The sequence below is a fragment of the Podarcis pityusensis genome, assembly GCF_964106645.2.
Source record: "Podarcis pityusensis genome assembly, chromosome: 1".
NCBI lineage: Eukaryota > Metazoa > Chordata > Lepidosauria > Squamata > Lacertidae > Podarcis > Podarcis pityusensis.
In genome coordinates, this window is record NC_138028.1 from 121,007,614 (window position 1) to 121,030,293 (window position 22,680).

The 22,680-nt window shown below is 43.3% G+C and overlaps 1 protein-coding gene across 7 annotated transcripts in view; it reads left to right on the forward strand.

Annotated features, from left to right (window-relative positions):
* Positions 1-22,680, forward strand: part of GULP1 (GULP PTB domain containing engulfment adaptor 1) — a 182,099-nt gene that overhangs the window by 66,487 nt on the left and 92,932 nt on the right. For 6 of the 7 annotated variants that reach the window (XM_080972267.1, XM_080972269.1, XM_080972268.1 and 3 more), the window contains exon 2: positions 6,547-6,672. The gene's annotated coding sequence lies outside the window, so the exon portion shown is untranslated. Of the gene's footprint in view, positions 1-6,546; positions 6,673-10,213; positions 10,366-22,680 lie in introns of those variants that run through there. The other variant, XM_080972266.1, reaches the window with a different exon arrangement.

The following is a 22,680-nucleotide window of genomic DNA, read 5'->3' on the forward strand; positions in this document are numbered from 1 at the left end:
CAGTATTGATGGTAGTGCATTCATTGCTACCGCTATCCTTACAGTAGTGTCTCATGCTATACTGGGTACCACATCAGTTGTAAAGGTATCAAGCAAAGCTTAGTAGAGCATAAAGGTAAAGGTAAAGGACCCCTGACAGTTAAGTTCAGTCGCAAACGACTCTGGGGTTGCGACGCTCATCTCGCTTTACTGGCCGAGGGAGCTGACGTTTGTCCGCAGACAGTATTTCCGGGTCATGTGGCCAGCATGACTAAGCCACTTCTGGCGAAACCAGAGCAGCACACGGAAACGCCATTTACCTTCCCACCGGGGCAGTACCTATTTATCTACTTGCACTTTGACGTGCTTTCGAACTGCTAGGTTGGCAGGATTAGTTGTAGTTTCCGGGTCACCTTCAAAGGTAGCCCCAGGTAGAGTGCATTGCAGTAGTCCAAGCAGGAGATAACTAGAGCATGCACCACTCTGGCGAGAGAGTCCATGGGCAGGTAGGGTCTCAGCCTGCATACCAGATGGAGCTGGTAGACAGCTGCCCTGGACAGAATTGACCTGCGCCTCCATGGACTCCCAGGCTGCGCACCTGGTCCTTCAGGGCCACAGTTACCCCATTCAGGACCAGGGAGTCCTCCACGCCTGCCTGCCTCCTGTCCCCCAAAAACAGTACTTCTGTCTTGTCAGGATTCAACATCAATCTGTTTAGCTGCCATCCATCCATCAAGCCTCTCCAGGCTATTTCCAGTATTATTTAAGAACTTACGTATTCATCTGCTTCTTTGTTTCATGCTGTTGGTGTGCACTTAAATGGTGAATGGCTTGGTTGTCGATGGCTGCAGTGATGAAAATCAGCCACTGATTCTCATCATTGCAACCTCACTGCAATATTTATTATATTCGCAGATAGCATTGTGTGATATACAGCTTACTTCAGTTTCCTTGTTCTGTGAAATAACAACTTTTAAGAGGAAGCCAAGGTGCGACACAATGCGTGTTTTGATAACGCAGTATCAAACCACAAATTGGAATGTAGCACTTCTTAATACAGGAGAGCCTTTCTCTTTCAATGAAAGTAGAAGCCTCGTGGTTTAGACCTTACTTTATTGTCTCACTTAGCAATGCTCCAAAACACAGTGCTCCAAAACTTTTCTGGTCCTTTTTTCTTCCAGTTAGTGCTTCAACAGCAGCTGTTTCTTGTGGAAAGGTGGCAACTTAATTGGTTGCTGGGACTATTTACCGTATTTTCCGCTCTATAACACGCACCCAACCATAACACGCACGTAGTTTTTAGAGGAGGAAAATCCGTAGGCATTTCCTCCATAACACGCACAGACATTTCCCCTTACTTTCTAGGAGGAAAAAAGTGAGTGTTATGGTGCAAAAAATACGGTAGTTAAGCTAGTTAAGCTTTATCACCTAGTTAAGCTTCTTGTCAGAAGTCCACATTTCTTTGGCAATAGAACTTTTGACTTAGATTTCCAGGCTGATCTGTGCTTGTAGCATTCTCTGCCCCTGCTTACCCCCCCCCCCAACTCTGCTTGTCCTGCTTTCCTACAAGTTGCTTGTCTCAGAAAAAAAACCTATATCTAACAGCCTGCTTGCATTTTTCACTTCTGTCTACAAGGTCATATAGGAAATCAGGGTTATGTAGGACTTGTATTTGAATTCTAGTGCCATAAATGAACAGTTTGGATTAATGATATGCATCTCCCCAGTTTGATGTGGAAAGGACCGGACTCAAATGAGATCATTTAGGCAATCTGAATCATGCCTGAATTTATCTCATTTAGGTCTGGCCCGCTTCCAAGCGAACAGCTCATCATGTTCCCAGTGATGTCATCAGACGCATGATGGGGATTGGAAAACCTGCTATCCCTCCTTTCCCAAGCCAGTGTGGTGTAGTGGTTAAGAGCGGTAGTCTCGTAATCTGGGGAACCGGGTTCGCGTCTCCGCTCCTCCACATGCAGCTGCTGGGTGACCTTGGGCCAGTCACACTTCTTTGAAGTCTCTCAGCCCCACTCACCTCACAGAGTGTTTGTTGTGGGGGAGGAAGGGAAAAGGAGATTGTTAGCCGCTTTGAGACTCCTTAAAGGGAGTGAAAGGCGGGATATCAAATCCAAACTCTTCTTCTTCTTCTTCTAATTACTGCAGCTGATATACTGCAAAGACTGGCGCTCCGCTTTCACTTGGTCAGCAGAGCAGTGCATTCTGCTTAATACGTTTCAGACGCAGGCCATAGATTTGAGGAAACTTTGTTGGGAAGGCAGCACACTTTTCTGGTGTGGATTTGAGTGCGGCTGCCCATTCCCCATGCCCTGACACTTGCACCCGGTGCACTTCACCATTGAGGGAGGATTTGAACTCAAGACCTACAGTTTGAAGTCCCAACATTGCATAATGTTGTATGATGTAATAGCTACAAATCCTTCCAGCTTTAACTTGTTAAACAGCAAGTATAACACTCTTGTGTTCGTTTATCAGGAGCAGGACTGTCATAATGATGAAATGGTGTAAAAGAAAAACCACACATTGCAGCCCCATCTCCATCTTTCAAAAAGCCATGCATATTTGGTATCTGCATGATATACATCATTAAATACATGGTGTGGGGTTACGAAGACATAATGAAAATAAGTGAGACAAATGTGTGTGATTAACGAAACCGACTTTCTTCTGGCTCGGCACAATAAACACATAACACAATTTTTTATTCTTTTTTTTAAAAAAGAATTATGCGTCAAGATACACTGTAGATATCTTGAACCTCTTGAACTGTTTTGTTTGTAACATTTATATACAGTCGTACCTTGGTTTTCGAACAGCTTAGTTCTCAAATGTTTTGGCTCCCGAACATCGCAAACCTGGAAGTGACTGTTCTGGTTTGTGAACGATTTTTGGAAGCTGAATGTCCGACGGGACTTCCGGGGCTTCCGATTGGTTGTAGGAGCTACCTGCAGCCAATCAGAAGTCGCGCTTGGGTTTCCAAACATTTTGGAAGTCGAATGGACTTTCGGAACAGATTCCGTTCGACTTCCAAGGTACAACTGTACTGCCTTTTATCCAGGATTTGAAGGCAGTGTGCAAAAAGGCAACAAGTGAAGCAGTAACAAAGACATTCAAAATAACCAGCAGATAAAACACAATAAGGTTATGATATACTTCTCAAAATGTTTTGAATTGCCTTCACACATTGCATAGTTATACTATGGAATTTGTTAGCACAAGATGTAGTGATAGCCATCAACAGTGCAGAACCAGAGATACTCAACACATGATTATAATTCAGTTGCAATGTCAAATTCCAGTTCAGATGCTCTAGAACTCAGGGTATGCAGAAGTTGGCCCCTCCTATAAAACAAAAAGGGGGGAAACTCCAACTTTTAATGCTGAAATACCATTGCTGTTCATATTCCTGAATAAGTCCATTAAAAATATGCAAAAGTAATGAATAGGAATTCTCAAGTGCTTATTTTCTCTCTCTTATAAGATAGGATTTTAAGAACAATATTTACTTTGAAGTTCTTATTAATTAAAAAAAAAACCAGGTACAAGAATGTTTGGAACCATTATAGCATAGGTAGTACATCGTGGGTGTTAAGGGAAATAGTTAATGAACCTATTGTTACTGCTGGCAATTATGAAATGTCATGGAAACCATGGTGCTCAAAGGCCAAGTAACAGCATTGCTTGGATTCAACATGAGTCCTCAGGGGAGAATAGCAATTGTCTTGATAAGTTTCACTTGCCTTTAAATAAACTAATTAGAATCTGTATGCGTGTACTGGACAAGGAAATGAGTTCTAGCAGACATCCCACTAAGACATGATTTTCAGCAGGGTCCCCCAACTTCCCAAAGGAGCTTTTTAGGGGTTTGGGGGCTGCAATGTGGGTGATAGGACTGGAGAAGAAAGCCCCCTTCTGTGAAGTTACAATGGTTCATGGTTTGGGGGTGCAAGAAGCTATGCTATGACATATTTTAGAGGAAATGTTGTCTATGACAGCACCAGCCCATTAAAAATCAAGAATGGACTCTCCACCCCCACCCCCCGTTTATCTTCTGTAAACTATTGCCCTTTAACACAAGCCTGGTACATATATGAAATTCTGGATGTGTGTATATGAACATACAACATGTGTGCTGGCAGTGTACATGTGAGTCCAGATGCACACATCGTAATGTGTGGTTGCAGTAGTTTCGGATGGGAATGTATATTTGAAGAAAGTGATGTTGGGATATCTCAACTTAGGTGTGCATTCCAGTGTTTTTTCATGTGCAGATTATTTTAATTCACCTGCTGATTATTATTTTTCCTAACAGAAAATACATTTGAATGAACAGTTCAGGGTAATTTGAAGACAGCAATTTCCACTTTGGAAATGTAACTTGGCTTGTTACCTTGGCATCCTTAAGTGCCCTGCATAACTCTTATCCTGGCTAGAAGAAGCAGACTGTATTAAGCAATATAGTAAGAATTGTAGAACAAATCATATAAAATAAGAAAAGCCATCCACATTTGCATAATTTATGTAGGCTGCGTATTCAAGTCTTCCTCGCTGCAGAATTTAGTTTACCCTAGTGCAAAATTCCTGCTCCCCAAGGGATAGAGCTCTTCAATGTCATCAGTAAAACAAGTAAAAAGAATTAGTGTTCTGGACTCATAGACGTTTTCTATATTGGTGTTCTCTGTGTTGCTGTTACCCATTTGAGAAAGAAATGTAGAATTCTCTTTCTAATAAAAACCTGTCAGAAAGTTTATAGTGGATACAAGTGCTATGTGTAAAAGTCTAGAAATGGGCAAGCTTTCAAAGATTGTTGTGGGAATTCATCAGGTTTCTCTCCCACCCTTCACCCCCACAAACTGGAAGAACCTGGATATGTTTTGTGAGCCAATTGAAGGGAAACAACTCCCACAATTAGTTTTTTGCAGTCACTTACCTGATGAATGCTGGCAAGCAGGTGTGCAGGGAGAAGAAAGGAATATGGTTTGCCCTTTCCTCCCTCCTTCTCAGTGTCCCTGATCCATAGGGGGTGGCACTGCACCCTGATGGGCTGCAAAACCTGGCGATCATGGGAGAAGTAATTTCAAGGCTGCTGTCTTTGGCGTGGTCCACCAGGTGTGGCATCCTGGCATGCTGTTTATGTATCCTATCAAGCAGGGGAGCAGTTGGCGCTGTGGTCTAAACCACTGAGCCTCTTGGGCATGCCAATCGGAAGGTCGGCGGTTCAAATCCGCACGATGGGGTGAGCTCCTGTTGCTCTGTCCCAGCTCCTGCCAACCTAGTAGTTTGAAAGCAGACCAGTGTAAGTAGATAAATAGATACTGCTGCGGTGGGAAGGTAAACGGTGTTTCCATGCGGTCTGGCTTCCGTCACGGTCTTCCCTTGTGCCAGAAGTGGTTTAGTCATGCTGGCCACATGACCTGGAAAGCTGTCTGTGGAAAAATGCTGGCTCCCTCAGCCTGAAAGCGAGATGAGCGCCGCAACCCCATAGTCACCTTTGACTGGACTTAACCGTCCAAGGGTCCTTTACCTTTACCTTTTTACCTATCAAGTGAGGAAGGAGGAGTAGTAAAACACCCTCTTTCTCTGTGCCCCGATGTTGTGGCTCTGTTCAGGGGGTTGGCAGGGGTTGGCCAATTAGAATACAGATTCTAATTCTGTTTCACATGTCTCTGCCAGGGACTTGGCAGAGACATGTGAAATAGAAGGTACAAAATTTTCCTTTGCTCATATTTTGATCCAAGCTGAATATTGAGTTATTATTTGCATTTATTAGTCACTAACTTTGATCTCAACCCTAACTCAAGAGAACGTCATTCGTAGTAAAGTCCTGCTCCTTATCGTTCTGCTCAAAGCTCCTGTCACAGTACCCTCACATAATTGAAACATAATCCTCTGCAATTCAGACCAATTTCTTGCAATAGACCAGGGTGGTATTTTTAATTTCCACGTCATCACAATAGTACTTCTGAATGTACTTGGGTTTTTATGATAAGTCCCTACCCTCACAAATGCAACTCTTATCACTCTTACCATTTTTCAGAGGGACAATAATGTTTCATTGAAATGTTCCGGCTAGCTTTATTTTAAGCATAAACATGTTCAACTATCTGCTTTTAAGGCTAAGGGTATATAGGCAAGAGAGATGCTTGCCACCCAAAACGTGTTGCTTATATTTCCATGGGCTTTGGTTACTGTTTTCTTTGCCCACATTTTCCAAAAAGCAAGAGACCAAGGGCATGGTTCTTTGTGTTCTGCATGTCTGCTTCCTAACAAAACTAATCTGAGTGGATCATCTATAGATGGAGCAGGAGAATATTTTTTTAGAGTTAATGTTCCCTGAAATATTAGACAAAAAAGCTTCAGTGGGTGGGGCAATCGAGTCCCTTTTGTGCTGTGAGTTATCTTCCGGCCTTTCAGTGTGTGCAAGCATTCTGAAGGCAATTAATAATGCCTAGCATCTTCAGTCTCAAGAGGAAAAGGGGGGGGGGACCCTTTGTTTTCTTTGGTGGCACACTAGCTTTTCAGCTGATGTTTCTTATTTCATTCTTTCAGCACACTCAACATAGAAGACATAAGAATACAGCGCCATGAGGACAAACATGTTGACAAACAAGTGATTTGTTTCCCATGAAAACAAGCTGCTGTTCTGACCCTTGGTGAAAACTTGGACCCATCACGGTAAGAGTTTAATGTTTAACCATTTGTTAATGTGAGCAGTGGGGACGCGGGTGGCGCTGTGGGTAAAACCTCAGCGCCTAGGACTTGCCGATCGCATGGTCGGCGGTTCGAATCCCCGCGGCGGGGTGCGCTCCCATCGTTCGGTCCCAGCGCCTGCCAACCTAGCAGTTCGAAAGCACCCCCGGGTGCAAGTAGATAAATAGGGACCGCTTACCAGCGGGAAGGTAAACGGCGTTCCGTGTGCTGCGCTGGCTCGCCAGATGCAGCTTGTCACGCTGGCCACGTGACCCGGAAGTGTCTCCGGACAGCGCGGGCTCCCGGCCTATAGAGTGAGATGAGCGCACAACCCTAGAGTCGGACACGACTGGCCCGTACGGGCAGGGGTACCTTTACCTTTACCTTTAATGTGAGCAGTACAAGTGCTGCAATGCTAGAAGTCATCACACGGTGTGAACTTTTAAAACGATTGCTGTGACCTTGTCAGACAAAACTGTAAATGAAACTGATCCATCTTAGGACTGGTACACACGCTATATCGTTCTTTTAATTACATATATATGGATGTGTGAACTTTCTTCTTTAGAAAAAATATTGTATTTGGAACAGTATGGATGACAGGAAAGTTTTGATCCATGCTTTTGGATCTTTCTTGGCTGTTCCCCAATTGCATGTCGTCATTTTATACTGTCATTGAATGATGATCATGCAGATGTAATATGCCCTTTAATCAGATTCTTTTTTTTTTTTACTGCTCTAGAGACATTGAATCAGCACCAATAGAAATGAAATGGAAAGTTTAAAAAAGCCTCTTGAAAAAATGTTACCATTATGAATAAATGGTATCTCAGATGTTTCCATGTAGCCTTGATGGTAGAAGCATGTATCTCCAGAGTTCAGATTTTGGTCAGCTTACTACTTAGTATAAAAGCGAATACTATTTATGTAGCCCATCCTAAATCATGGTCTCAATTAAAAGAATGACAGGAGAATATTATGTATTAAATTTCATGGGTGACTCATTTTTTTCCATAACTTTTTTATATCAATAACACTAACTTTTTACTCTTGTTAACTTTTAATTTTGGAATGAATCACAAATATGATTCATAAGTGTAAACCTTCTGCCTGACCCCTGGCAGTAGGAAAGGCCAGATTTTGGGTTCTATTGGTGGTCACAAGGCATCTGTTTCCCCATTCACAAGTCCAAACTGCAGTTTTAGAACGATGCACTTTTGTGGTCAAGGGGTCCTTCTTGCAAGAATTAGGGTTCAACAGTATTTTTCACTTAACCATGGTGAGTGGGAGGCCAGACACTGGTGAGTGAAGTGAGCCTGAGATGTCTTCTGAACCAGAAAGCTATAGAGGAGGTGGGATAAACACCGCCCCCTCCTCAGACTTCAAAGCTCTCCCAAAGCCTGGAATTCATTTTGGCTTTGTGCCCGCTGGGCACAATTGCAGAGTCTTCCACATTTTGTATCACGGGATGTAAACTCATCAAAACATCTTTCAGGCAGAGCAGGCTGAAGCACTTTCCTCTCTAGCTTTGAACTGGAGGAGGAGCCTAGAAGCATATGGGTTTGCCTCTGTGCTTGACGGGTGCTCTGTGCCCCTGATCAGAAGCTGAGGTTGTGCAAGCCAAAGCTCCTTCTCCTGCCTTCAGCTCTGAAGTGGGAGCAGAATCCTTCTCCATGGCTCCAAGCTTTATCCAGAGCAGGAGATTTCCCCCTGATCTCATGCTGCACTTCAGAGATACCGTATTTTTCGCTCTATAGGACGCACCAGACGATAAGACGCACCTAGTTTGGGGGGGAGGAAACAAGAAGAAGAAAATTCTGAACCCCAGAAGCCAGAACAGCAAGAGGGATCTGGCTTCTGGGATAGCCTCTTGCTGTTCTGGCTTCGGGGACAACCTTTGAAGCCTCCGCAGGGCAGCGGGATGCCTTCACCCTGCTGCCCTGCAGAGGCTTTGCGCAGCCATCCCCAAGCTAGAACAGCGAGACGGAGCACTGCGCAGTGCTCCGTCTCCCTGTTCTGGCTTTGGGCTTAGCCGCGCAGCCCGCATTCGCTCCATAAGACGCACAGACAGTTTTCCTTTTTAGAAGGGAAAAAGTGCATCTTATAGAGGGGAAAATACGGTAATAACAGGGGGCCAGAGTATGGGGTCTGTGTGTGCCTTGGTGACAACTATTTTTGTTTGGTCAGCTTGCGACGACAACACTCTCATTTTAGGGCTCCACTAGGGCTACTGTTTTGTGCTCTGGTAGCTCTACTGCAAATCAGATGAACCTAGAATATGCATCAGTTGTTTGGGGCTCTTCCATTCATTCAGTTAACGTGCATAGGTAAAGGTAATGGTAAAGGACCCCTGAATAGTTAAGTCCAGTCAAAGGTGACTATGGGGTTGCGGCGCTCATCTCACTTTTCAGGCCGAAGGAGTCGGCGTTTGTCCACAGACAGCTTTCCAGGTCACATGGCCAGCATGACTAAACTGCTTCTGTCACAACAGGACACCATAACGGAAACCAGAGTGCACAGAAATGCCATTTACTTTCCCACCGTAGCGGTACCAATTTATCTACTTGCACTGATGTGCTTTCAAACTGCTAGGTTGGCAGGAGCTGGGACAGAGCAACGGAAGCTCACCCCGCCGTGGGGATTCGAACCGCCAACCTTCTGATCGGCAAGCCCAAGAGGCTCAGTGGTTTAGATCACAGTGCCACCTGCATCCCTTTACCTATACCTTTACCTAATGTGCATGTGACTGTGGGGTTGGCATGATGGCAGAAGACTCACATGTTTCGTTCCTTTGCATGTCTGTAACATGAATTAAACCACAGAGCCTGGCAGGAAGGTAAATGGCGTTTCTGTGTGCTGCTCTGGTTCTCCAGAAGTGGCTTAGTCATGCTGGCCACATGACCCGGAAGCTGTACGCCGGCTCCCTTGGCCAATAAAGCGAGATGAGCGCCGCAACCCCAGAGTCGTCCGCGACTGGACCTAACGGTCAGGGGTCCCTTTACCTTTAACATGGAATATGCCTATATGAGCTTATATAGGCACAGGGATTGCTCCATGCGTTGAGAGTTCGCTGTGGAAGGTTTGTGTACCTGTTTGTGTGTCTGCATGAGATTGCTTGCAAAGTAGTGAGAATCCGTCACCGTGAAAATCAATAAAAAGAATTGGCAAGCAAAGAGAATCTGTCACCCTCATTATGTTGTCCAGAGGAGCATCAATAACATCCAAACAGAACGACAGTCTTTCTACTTTAAAGGCTCTGGGGGGTCAGTTCTCCACAATTGGGCATTTAGTGAGGTGTTGAGCAAAAGGGACACATGCCAAAGTGCTGACAGCCTTTCTGAAGTCCACGCAGAATGGAAATAAATGGCAGCTTCTGAACTGGCAGTGCCTCAGTTGTCTGAACAGAAAAACTCTTGGCTTTCTTAGCCATTCTTTTTGCTAGGCCTACCTTCTCCTGTTGCTAGGCGACAGCTCACAGTGGCTGTTATTTCTTGAAGGCTTACATAACTGTATGGGAGTGAATTACTATGCTAGATAAAGTGTTCCAGTTCCTGTGAAGATACCAGTCCCCTCTGCAACTCTGTGTTTTGTTTTGTTTTAAAAATTTGCTCTCTTCTTTGCCCATGCTGATCCATTGTGTGTCCATAGACCTCTAAACAGATTGTAATCTGTCTACAGGTAAAAGTTTTCTACACCACCTATTGGTTTGTCTCCACTTTTCCTGAAAGTTTGACCATCAATCTCTGTTTTCGGGTTATATTCTTAACTAAAATCTGTGTGGGAAATGTTACAAATTGGACTAGCAAGGCTCTTCTATCATAAACTTGCAATGAGCTTGTAACTTGTGAGAAGAAACTTCCATATATGTATATTGAAGGTTGTGGTTGTTGTTTTTCCTGTGACGAAAAAGTCTGTTTAAAATGCTGAACTGAACTGAATTTATGGCCATTAATATAATATCCATAATTAGGCCTTTAATTCCCCAACCCCTGCTCTTCATTGAGAAAAAAAATCTGAGTTCAAAAGATAAGGCTGAAAACACATTTTTCCTGAGCTGGCATCTAGTTGATTTCTCATCAAGCCTTTATTTTCAATGCCCCCCATGTTTCTTCTCTACCATCCAACAACTCATTACAGTGGTACCTCAGGTTACATATGCTTCAGGTTACACATGCTTCAGGTTATAGACTCCGCTAACCCTGAAATAGTGCTTCAGGTTAAGAACTTTGCTTCAGGATGAGAACAGAAATTGTGCTCCGGCGGCATGGCGGCAGTGGGAGGCCCCATTAGCTAAAGTGGTGCTTCAGGTTAAGAACAGTTTCAGGTTAAATACGGACCTCTGTAATGAATTAAGTACTTAACCCGAGGTACCACTGTATATTTTTCAAACCAAAGAAAAGGACAATCACTGTAGCACCATAGCTTCCTTGTAATGTTGAAATACAAGTACTGGAAATTTGTTGCTGTTGTTATAGTCATTAACACTTATATTTTGCAAAGCTCTGGGAAACTCATGCAACTTCTTCTCTGCTTCTCCCAAGTTGTAATTAACTTGGGTGGAGCCATTGGACTTAGAAGACAGATAAAGGTCGTGTACTGGATTTTCCCTTCTCAGCCTTGGAAAACAACACACATGAGTTGCGTGACTCCATCAAAGTCAGAGAAGGCTGGGGAGAAGGGGAGAAGGAATCTGCTTCTCTTGTTCAGAGTCCTACAGATCTTTTGCAAAATATAGTCCTCTCTAGCTTCTGAAACTCTAATGAGTTGAACAAACAAAATAAAAAGCCTCCATTGATTACATTTCAGTATAAAAGATATTTGCAAGAGGTGGAGACCTTTCCCTACATTTCCATTTCCCCCCTTCAACTTACGTAGACAGACATTGCTGGTCTTGAGATTAAGCACAATATATTAAATGCAGGCTTATCTGTTGGAAAATTCCTTTTCTTATGAAGTCCTCATGAACATTTGTCTGCTTTTTAGAATGAATGTCTCACAATAAACACATATAGTATGTGAAATACAACAATTTGCAACCAATTTCCCCTAACATAATGCATGTTTCTATGCTGTTTTCTCTAAAATATATGTTTTTATGCAGACATTATCAAGTATTTGCAGTTTTGTACATGTTATTTGGTTGTAGAGCGGCATTGCAAAATTGAGATAAGTGCAAATTTCAAAAGACAACTGCAGCTTGGTTCACATATTGTCTCAGGAAGAGGTGCATTTAAATGCAATCTGAATCAAATTCTCTGCCTCAAACACATCCCAATTCCTGCTCCCAAATCGCCACTGTAATTTTGCTTGCAGCTGAGAATTGAAGAATGATGTCTTGGCAAAGCTAAGGAGTCCAAATGTGGAAGGAGCCCCAAACCCTCTTATTTCCTCCATCCCTTCTTAGTTCTCTTAAGTAATTTAGAATGTTTGAATGGAAAGCATTGGATTTTGCGACTTTTATTTGCAGCTGAGTACAAATATTGGGGATAAAACAGGGTGGGCACTTTTGGGTTCGGTAGATGATTGATTGTGGGTAGAGGTCAACTGGGTAATTGTTTTGTGAGCAAGGGACTCACCAAGCCTGGCAGTAGCTGACAGAGATCACCTAAAATAAAATCATAAATGTTTCTCGTTACAACCGTTATATTGTTTTCCTAGCTATACGATCAGATAAAGGCTTTAGATTTTGCAAGCTGGGATAGTTTCAAGCTACATCCATAGACGGTGTGAGGAGGCAGTTCACTTGTGTCCATGGAGTTGTATTAGGGAGAGGTTTTGTTGCCTGGACTGATGGAGATCAATGCCTAGTTTGCAGCCATCATTTTGTGCATCATTGCCGCTGATAGAGATGCAACCTCTGGGGTTTGGCTGCCCATTTACGACAAGGTGACTGATGCCTTTCATGTTTGTCTTGTAAAAAAAGCACACATTTCAGCTGAAGAAAAGGACACAAGCACTGTGCAAATACTCCACAATTCACATGCACTATTGACTGTTAGTAATGTAGTGGGCAAAGATTGACCTCGATGAGATTCATTGCTCCATAAACAGAAGATGTCAAATTAGGACAATAGCCTTGAATTTACAGCTCCTGACATAGCTGCTGAGGCCTTGAGAGATCACAAAAATTTAAGGGACCTTCCTGAGTTTTATTTGTTTAGGAGGATGGTTTCAACACAGTTTTCTTTAAACCTCCCTTTGTAGAAATTTTAAGTCAAGCTTTGCAGCTAATTTTGTTACAGGTTTTGTAGATCATCTTGCTCTAGGTTTTTTTTGTCCATTTTCCATTGCTTATTAAGCTCTCCACATATATACCAAGGCAATTTACAAAATATAAGAAAAACTGATTGACTGCTGCTGTGTGGCCATTTCTGTGCTCATTTGATTTATTAGCCTCAGTCTGGCCAGCAGGTGCTCAATAATTATTGGAGAAATAAAGTATATTTCCAGTTCATGCTTTTGATTTGACCCTTCAGAAGTTGTATATGGCTGTTAATAAGCTAACAAAGAAGAATTCATGATGGGGTGTAAACTTAGTAGGGGTTGGGTCTCTAGAGTATCCCTATATCATTTCCAGTTAATATAATTTCTTATTTCTAATTAATTGTACTTCCCATGACTTATCAATGGCAGATTTTGGGTATTAAAATTTCAGCGGTACCCTGTGCGATGTCCACCCCACCTCTTGCCTTCTATTCTGTGGGGCTGCCCCCTTTGGTACCCTCTCAGCTCGGTGCCCAGTGTGGGCAATCTTCCCTAAACGTACCTCTGATCTTATGATATAAGGTCATAGGTACTTTTCTAAAGCAGCTGGGGAGAGGGATAACATATGCAGAACCACTTTTGGAGCTAAGAACAGGGAATGTAGATAAAACTGTAGGAGTCATGATTGCTTAAGGTTATTATTTTGGAGTCTAGTTCCAAACTAACTCAAGTCAAATAATTAATAATAAGTAATATAAAGTGACTCTGTGCCTTGGCATTAGTTATACTGAGCCTCTTGAGGTGGAATTCATGTCACATAAATGTGAGGTCAAACTCAATAGACCTCAGCATTACCGATTTATGAAAGCAGGCACATTTCAAAATATATATTTATAGCTATCATTTTCATTTATTTGGTATATTTAGTGTATCCCCTTTCTCCAAATATCACCCAAGGTGTGTGAGAAGCTAAAGCAGGGGTCGGCAATTTTTTTTTAGCTGCGGGCCGGTCCACTGTCCCTCAGACCTTGTGGCGGGCTGGAGAAGCGGCACGGGGGGGGGGATCTGGAAGAATAGGCGAGGGGGGCAAGTAGTCCTCCCCCCACCCCCAGCCCCAGCCGCTACACTTACCTTCCCAGAGGCCGCCACCACCACCAGCGCCACTGCTGCTTCTTGTGGGTAGGCAGAGGTAGCTCGTCTGCTCCGTTCTCTCGCCCACAGGAGCACCAGGGTGGCGGTGGAGGGAAGATGAGCGGCATGAAAGGGCTGGCTCCAGAGAGGGGCTGCTTAAAATGGTGCTCAGCCAGCTCAGCCCAGCTCCCTTCCTCCTCTAGGCAGGGCAGGGAGAAGCCAGGAGGAGGGAGGGAGGAGGCGCCGCTGCTGTGTGTGTGAGGGAGAAGGAGGGGGAAATGGAATGGTGCAGGGGGGGGAATGGCGCAGCCCAAACAAACAGAATCCCCACACGAATCCACAGACAGCTTGTGGGCCAGATCCTGAAAACAATTGGGCCTGATCCGGCTCGCGGACCTTAGTTTGCCGACCCCTGAGCTAACGTAACATAAGTAACATAATAAGTAACATAATAAAAACCACCATACAAAAACATATAGGAAAAACATTCAGTTAAAAAGAGAGCAGATAAAAACCGGTCAGTAGAATCAATAAACCGAACCAATTTCTATTTTCAATAAGCTGTAATTAAACCCTCTGCATCTACAAAAGGGGTAATGATCTTTGAGGGTCAAACCCTTTGCTGAGTATTCAAGGTGTGTGGATGCTTTGTTGTTGATTTTATCAGTTGTTTTCAAAATACTTTGTGTGCTATTTGATCCTTTATGCTTCTATTTTCATGTCCATGGTAGCTAGATTTCTGCTGAGTGTGCTAAACGAAATTCCGTGCTAGGCTTCCCCACCCTGGTCACTCCAGATATTTGGACTATAACTCCCATGCTCCCAATTTATTGGAAAGGCTGGTAGGGCTGGTATGAGTTATACTTCAAAACATCTGGAAGGAAGCCTGTTCCATACAGTCATACCAAGATTTCATTATCTATACCATACTTTTCCATGTAAAAGACTAGGTTTCCCCCCTAAAAATCATGCTAAAAAGTGGGGGGCGTCTTATACATGGGTAGTGGATGTTTGATTGGTTGCTGCCGTGGCTGTCAGCAGCTATTGTGTGTGTTATTGGTTGCTGCATCAATGGGTGTCGTTGATTGGCCAACACTGTGGCAATTGGGTGGGCGATTTGCAGCTTCTGCTGGTGAGGGGACAGATGGGAGGTGGGTTTAGCGATGCGTCTGGGTGAGTGATTTTCAGCGTTCCTCCCTAAACAACTCTGGGCAATCCTCCCCCCAAAAAAGCGCAGCAACTTTTTGCCATCTCCCTCCATTTTCTGAAATTTCAGTCCCCCAAAATAGGGGGCATCTTATACATAAAGTAAAGGTAAAGGGACCTCTGACCGTTAGGTCCAGTCGTGGCCGACTCTGGGTTTGCGGCGCTCATCTCACTTTGCTGGCCGAGGGAGCCAGCGTACAGCTTCCGGGTCATGTGGCCAGCATGACTAAGCCGCTTCCGGCGAACCAGAGCAGCGCACGGAAACGCCGTTTACCTTCCTGCCAGAGTGGTACCTATTTATCTACTTGCACTTTGACGTGCTTTCGAACTGCTAGGTTGGCAGGAGCAGGGACTGAGAAATGGGAGCTCACCCCGTCACGGGGATTCGAACTGCTGGCCTTCTGATCAGCAAATCCTAGGCTCTGTGGTTTAACCCACAGCGCCACCCGTGTCCCGTCTTATAGACGGAAAAGTACGGTAAATATAATGCTGTTAGTAAGTTGTTGTTGTTTTCAATGCAGGCACTTGGTAGCAGCGAAGAGTTCTACCTCCTGGTATTTCTGCAGAAGTTATTGATTCTTTGTCACATAAAGCATTCTCACATAAAAAGGGCAAATAGACTCTTGTGAAGTCTCTTTGCAAAATGCATGAAGAACTTGGTTGATTTCCTCCCCCCCCCCCTCCTTTCTTCATCCACGTGGGCCTTATTTCATTGCTATAGCAAAATATTGCTTTTTTCTTTTTTCTTCTGAAGAACTTGTTTTCTTAGAAAGCTGGTTTTGTTACCAGAGTCTTCCTGTTAATGGTATTTGAAGTGATTTCTTGGTGCAATGACAAACAGTGGTCTGTAATTTCGAGGGAAATGAGACTGCTGATGTCGCCATAGCACAGTATTGCATGACATAACCTCATTTCCACAGTTCCTAATGGTGAAGTGAGGATGCCTGAGTCAGCAATAAAATTGTAGGTAAAGTAAAGGTGCTCCCAGTATTCCTCTGAAAGTTGTAGTGGCTTGCCAGAGTGTATAAGAACTTAAACACAAAAAGAAGCTTTTGCTCTGTCATGATCCAAAGGGTTTCAGTTTGCTTAGTATTGTCATGAGCCCGAGGGCTGCTCCATTTTGTTTTCTGGGGGTTGGTGTGGCATAAAATCAATACCAGTGTGGAGAGACTGGGAGCAGGAAACTAGCAAATTAGTAGAGCCACAAATAAGTATGAATAAAGGACATGAGGATATGGAGATAAATATGTGTGTGTATATGACTTGGCAGAAACCTCGCTTAAAACTATTGCTGTCTAGAGGATGTAAAAAGTAAAGGTAAAGGTACCCCTGACCATTAGGTCCAGTTGCAAATGACTCTGGGGTTGCGGCGCTCATCTCTCTCTATGGACCGAGGGAGATGACGTTTGTCCACAGACAGCTTCCGGGTCAAGTGGCCAGCATGACTAAGCCACTTCTGGAGAACTAGAGCAGCGCATGGAAATGCTGTTTACCTTCCCACCAGAGTGGTACCTATTTATCTACTTGCACTTTGACGTGCTTTTGAATTGCTAGGTTGGCAGGAGCTGGGACTGAGCAACGGGAGCTCACCCCGTCACAGGGATTTGAACCGCCGACCTTCTGATCGGCAATCCCTAGGCTCTGTGAAAAGGGCCCAAGAATTACCTCAGTGGCCTTGGGTTGTCTCCAAAGTAGCACGAGTGGAAGACAGCTTGTGCAACAGGTACAGTGGAACCTTGGCTGTCAAATTCTTCGTAAGCCGACCACCGACAACCCAGAAGTGAATGCTTCCATTTTCAAATGCACCTCGGAAGTTGAACGGCTTCTGAGGTGTGTTTCTCCATTTTAAAAAAAGGAATTTGCCAACCGGCAACTGCGCCTCAATTGTTGAACGTTTTGGAAGTCGAACAGTCTTCTGGAACAGATTGCATTCAACAACTGTATTTCTCTTTTCTCTCCCCCCCCCCCAGTGGTGACCAAAAAGCTTTTTTTCAGATTGTGGGGTCAACCTACTGAACACTGGGCTATGTTACACAGAGGGGAGCACCTGAAATTGGGTGAAATAAACTTGCGCCGCCTGAAATGTAGGCGAAATTGAACAAACCTCCTTGTCTGACAGATGAAGATAAGATGGCGAACAGCTGTTCCAAGTAGCAGTCACAAAATCCCTCTGGGCATGCTCAAGTCCTTGGGCACATTTAAAATACTACTTAGGATCCCAGTCATCATCTGTCAAAGGTGCTCTGCTCAAGCGAAAAGAAATAATTGCATTTTTCAAATGATTATGTCCTCATATTCTGTGTCATTCTGTGTTGAGAAAAAATTACATATACTGTATGGCTTTTTGTGGCTGCTTACACACTGCATTCGAAGCACAGTTCTGTTTTTCAGAAACAAATTCCAGAAGTTTCATTCACAAGGCAAAAACCCAAGGCTCCTTAACTAAAGTAATCTATTTTCCTTTTGTATGCTGCCTTCTCCCCCATATTGTTGTGCTATAAAATATGCTGCCAAAATTTGGTTTGAATTATAACAGAGTGGTGCTCAGCATTTCGATGAATCTCTTCAAGGAGTCTACTTAAATATGTATAGAAATGGCTATATGCTAAAGAGAAGGTTCTCTTGGGATGATCCAATGAACATTTCTGTTCTTACATGGCATGCCAATAAATTGTAGGGAATGTTAACCAGGAGCTAAAATGTTCCATGAAGTTACAACGCAGCTCTTTGAAATATCAATGTTATCTGTTTTAAGCCTGACATAAGTCTTAATCATCTGATTTTGTGTAATTAACTAAATAAATTTTGTTGGTGCTTTGAACAACTCCAGCTTTTTAAGTGCAAGATAGAAAATTGTTTTCTTATCTCCATAATGGCACCATGGGTCTCAAACCCTTTTTGTTGGTGCTGTTCTGGAAAATTAATCAACCTGGAACATAAAATGCGGCGTTGAATGCCTCTCAGCATTTGCCTCGTTAAGCTGATTCTTTCATTGTGTTGTAAATTCAACAAATTTACAGAATATGAAGGGTCTACAAAGAGAATTCTCAAGTCAATAAGCTGGAAAGCACAAGGAGCCATTTTACAGTCTCTCCAGTGGCAATCTGAGTATGATCAGAAGAAATAAAACATGCAGGGCAAATGCTGCTGGAAGTTGTCTACTGAGGGCTCACCCATGTTTACATTTTGCCCTACACTTTCTAGGTACAGGTCAGCAATTTCTTGATTCATGTCTAGTCATTTCCACCTTCCCCACCACTTTTCCTAGGAAAGCCAGCTCTTTAACGCTGAACCAGAACAAGCAGGATTTTGGGTTTTTTGCAGAGACATGGTGTGTTTTTTTGCAGGGAAAGTGCCAGGGTAGGGGGAAAAGGGCTTGGACAGGGAGTTTTATAGTGCGGACCTGTACCTAAAAAGAGAGAGATAGAGAGAGAGAGAGAGAGAGAGAGAGAGAGAGAGAGAGAGAGAGAGAAATAAGTGTGGATGAGCCCTGAGAGTTAATGGATGGCAGGGAAGCAGTTCTCCACCATGCCTGAAATTTAGGAAAGTCTGAGCCCAGCTTACGATCTAGGCTGGGGGAGTTCATTGAAAGAGTTTCCAAAAGAAGTCAGGCAGCACACCGTCATCTCTGTAGCATCTCATTTTCTGAATCACTTACTTTGAAGTAGCATCTCCAGAGAGCCAGTGTGGTGTAGTGGTTAAGAGCGGTGGACCCGTAATCTGGGGAACCGGGTTCGCGTCTCCGCTCCTCCACATGCAGCTGCTGGGTGACCTTGGGCTAGACACACTTCTCTGAAGTCTCTCAGCCCCACTCACCTCACAGAGTGTTTGTTGTGGGGGAGGAAGGGGAAAGGAGAATGTTAGCCGCTTTGAGACTCCTTCGGGTAGTGATAAAGCGGGATATCAAATCCAAACTCCTCCTCTTCCTCCTCCTCCTTCTCTCCTCCTCCTCCTCCTCCTCCTCCTCCTCCTTCCTTCTTCTTCTTCTTCTTCTTCTTCTTCTTCTTCTTCTCTTCTTCTTTATCTGGTTTGGGAACCATGCAACTTTTGAGAAACAACATCAGTTATCTATTTTAACATATTTATCTGCAGCAGTTCATTTAGATAATAAGAGTGATAGGCAGAATGCAAACAGAATGCAGTATGAGAAAATGAACATTAAAAATTAAACCACAGAAACACCGAAAAGAACCGTCTGGAAACAATATCAAACCCCCCCCCCCCCAAGAAAAGAAAAGCCAAGTTCATTTCTTTTCTGAGCAAAGGTAAAGTTCTGAAGCATGATTAAATAGAGCATACATAGTCTCTCAGCATAGGTAACTTGTACAACTGATCTTAACATATTAGATAAGGGACGTTTTCCAAGTGAGAGTGTGATTTTATACAGAGTTGAGCTCCAGAACGATTCACTTGGGAAGGCTATCGCTTGAATGGTATTAGGTATTAGCCCCCATCTATAAGAAGGAGACCCCCAAGACCCCTCAAACTATCGCCCCATAAGTCTCCTGGACATTGTGTATAAACTTTATACTCGCTACCTGCTAAATAAACTGGTTGACTGGGCTGACCACTCTAACCTGCTTAATCCGGAACAGGCAGGGTTTAGAAAGGGCCATAGTACAACAGGCCATTGTTTGGTACTACAGACAATGATAGATAAGTATACAAAGGTACATAAGAGCAAACTTTTTGTGGCTTTTGTAGATCTTACATCCGCTTTTGATTCAATCTGTAGGGACAAATTATGGCAAAAACTATATGAAACAGATATTGATAGACGACTTCTCAAAATACTTAGAGAGTTACATTCAGACACCACAGTTAAAATCAGAACTGGGATGTCAGGCAACTATACTGACCCACTGCCACTGGGGAAAGGGGTTAAACAGGGCTGTTTGTTAGCGCCGTTCCTCTTTAATTTCTATATAAATGACATTGTTCAACATATGGCAAAGTATAAGTCATCAGCTCCTGCCCTGGAAGGCAAACACCTGAATATATTACTATATGCTGATGACATGGCTGTCATGGCACTCACTCGAAGGGGCCTACATAGCATGCTGGAGGGGCTCGCAGCTTATTGTTCCCAAAACTCTCTAAAGATAAATTATGACAAAACAAAAATTGTGGTATTTACTAGAGCTCGCCACACATTTAGATGGTCTCTAGATGAACACAAAATTGAACAGTGTCTTTTTTTTAAATATCTTGGTATCACTTTCCAAGCTACATCTAGCTGGCTTGCCCACTTCAAGACTGTAGCCCTTCTAACACGTAGGACAATCGGTGCTCTGCTCAGCTTTTTTTATTCGAGGGGAGGGCAACTGGTGATCCCGGCACTAAAAGCTTTTGTTGGAAAAGTGATTCCCCAGATGCTATATGGAGTAGAACTCTGGGGATGGAATCAGAAGCTGTTAGAACGGCTCGAAATCTTCCAAAATTTTTACCTCAGAAGAATTCTAGGCCTCCCTCAGAGTACTCCGGCAGCTCTCCTAAGAGTGGAAGTAGGATTACCTTCTGTGTCTGCCAGGGCCCACTTAAGATTCCTGCGTTTTTTCACCAACCTCACAGATGCCCCGAACACCTTATTGGCTAAACAAGCCTTTGTATCATTACAAAATAATACTACTTGGCATAAAAACCTACTAGATATCCTATCCAGATACAATCTACCTGAGTTTAATACCCTTAAATTGTGGAGCCCTGATAAAGTTCGGGAATGGATCTTTGAAAAAGACGCCTTTTTGGACTCCACAAAGATAAAAAACTCTGGGTTTTCCTACTGGTTTCCCCGAGTAAAAGCAGTCAAAATCTGTGCCAACTACTTGGTGGAGATCACTGATCCCACCCTTCGGAGAGCTTTCACTATGGCACGGTTTCAAACACTGCCAACTGCATATCTGACCGGTAGATTCACAAAAACCCCAGTAGAACATCGTTTATGCCCTTGCCTTATGAAAATTAAAGAGGATCTTACACATTACCTCCTCTATTGCCCCATCTACTCGGGCTTTAGAGACGCATTGCTGCAAATTATACCCAACTCTATAACCAATCCTGAAGATAGAGTAAAATTTTTGTTAGTTGATGCAAACCCACGTATTACCCATGTGGTAGCGGTTTTTGTGATGAAGGCCATGAAAGCCAGGGAAAGATTTATGGATGACAATGTAAAGACCCCTTCATCGTCTGTTTAACTCGTTGCTTGTTTTCCCTCTCTTTCTATTTTGTGGGATGAAGGTTTTGTTGGCGTAGTATGTAATGAATTTTAATATTTTTTAACTAATGTTGTGTTAATGCTTGTGTACAGGCATGGTCCTCACAATAAACGGATTTGATTTGAATGTGATAAGCTTAAATCATTCAGTACTAGAAATATAAGCCCATAAGATTTATACCTAGCATAGAGGCAGAGATATTTCGTAGAGAAATTGCTATAATTCAATGCTATAATTATTCTCAGAATAATTGTAACCTTCAGATAGGATGTTAAACCCAACTCCAGTTGAGAAAAGAAAAAGGTGATTTACAGGTAGAACCAGCAAAATGTTCCAGTTGTTTAAAGCAGCAAGAACGTCAGAACTGAAAGTCTTGAGTGTGTTCAGTGAATATCACCTAACTAGCTCTAGCCTATTGGATCTCCTTCCTTTAAACAGAACTAGGTCTTGATGTAGAGGCTAAACATTTGCCTAACACTCAGTTTAAGACCCATAGGGAAATTATGTGCTCTCAATAAGCAAATGTCTGTGTATGTTTCAAATTTGGGAAGTGAGACATGGGTGATTAGTTTGCTGAGGTACCACTGAGCAACCTGTTGACCGGATTCTCACCTTTTAGGTTTTCATTTTCAGTTAATATCTGGCATTCTTGGATAAGGTTTGCAAATCTTGCTGTGCAGTTCTTGATCCATGCTGACACCAAGGTTTTTGATAGTATCTCAGCAAAGCTAATTGGAAAATACAACCCATTTATTTATTATTACATTTATATCCCACCTTTCCTTCAAGGAGTTCAAGGTGGTTCTCAGGTGACTCCCCACTTAGGCGGGGGTTACATTCTGAGGTCCCATGCAACTCGATGTGAGTTGATTGTGCATAAGAGGGGGGAAGCCTTGCATGGTTCTCCTCATTTCATCTCTACAACAACCCTGTGTAGGGTTGAAAGATAGTGACTAGTCCTAGGTCACCCTTGGAGCTTCATGGTCAAGAAAGGTATTAGAACCTAGGTCTCACAGGTCCTCATCCATCACTCTGCACAAGAATGACTTATGAGATCCTGTGAACTGAGCTCAGGATGTATTTACGGGATACCACCAAGCTATTTTCATATGAGTTGGGGCTTTAGAAATACTCTTATAAATAAAGAAATGAGTGGCCCCGTGTGAGAGCGTAAAAGCCCAGCCAAGAAGCAGCTTGACGTAGCAATACAAACCCTGCACAAAGCATAGATCTG